At 55.9% G+C, this 222-nt stretch overlaps 1 protein-coding gene across 1 annotated transcript in view; it reads right to left on the bottom strand.

The window, feature by feature from the left end:
* dcc (DCC netrin 1 receptor) overlaps positions 1-222 on the bottom strand; it is a 38,896-nt gene extending 38,674 nt beyond the window's left edge. The window contains exon 1 of the mRNA XM_076137373.1: positions 1-222. This exon is cut by the window's left edge and continues 389 nt beyond it. The gene's annotated coding sequence lies outside the window, so the exon portion shown is untranslated.

Genomic DNA, 222 nt, shown 5'->3' with positions numbered 1-222 from the left:
CCATCACATCAGTTTATACGCACGAGGAGAGAGAGAGAGAGAGCGAGACCGGGACCCGCTGAGACCCGCTGAGACCCGAGACCCGGATCAGACTGAGAGAGAGAGGGGGGGGGTGATGAGTGTGAGAGAGAGAGAGAGAGAGAGAGAGAGAGAGAGAGAGAGAGAGAGAGAGAGAGAGAGAGAGAGAGAGAGAGAGAGAGAGAGAGAGAGAGAGAGAGAGAG

This window comes from Genypterus blacodes, unplaced genomic scaffold (genome assembly GCF_046128005.1).
Source record: "Genypterus blacodes isolate CSIRO-AG114 ecotype Tasmania unplaced genomic scaffold, CSIRO-AGI_Gbla_v1 ptg000305l_1, whole genome shotgun sequence".
Lineage (NCBI taxonomy): Eukaryota > Metazoa > Chordata > Actinopteri > Ophidiiformes > Ophidiidae > Genypterus > Genypterus blacodes.
The sequence above is the reverse complement of the archived record's forward strand: the minus strand, read 5'-3'. Positions and strand labels throughout refer to the sequence as shown.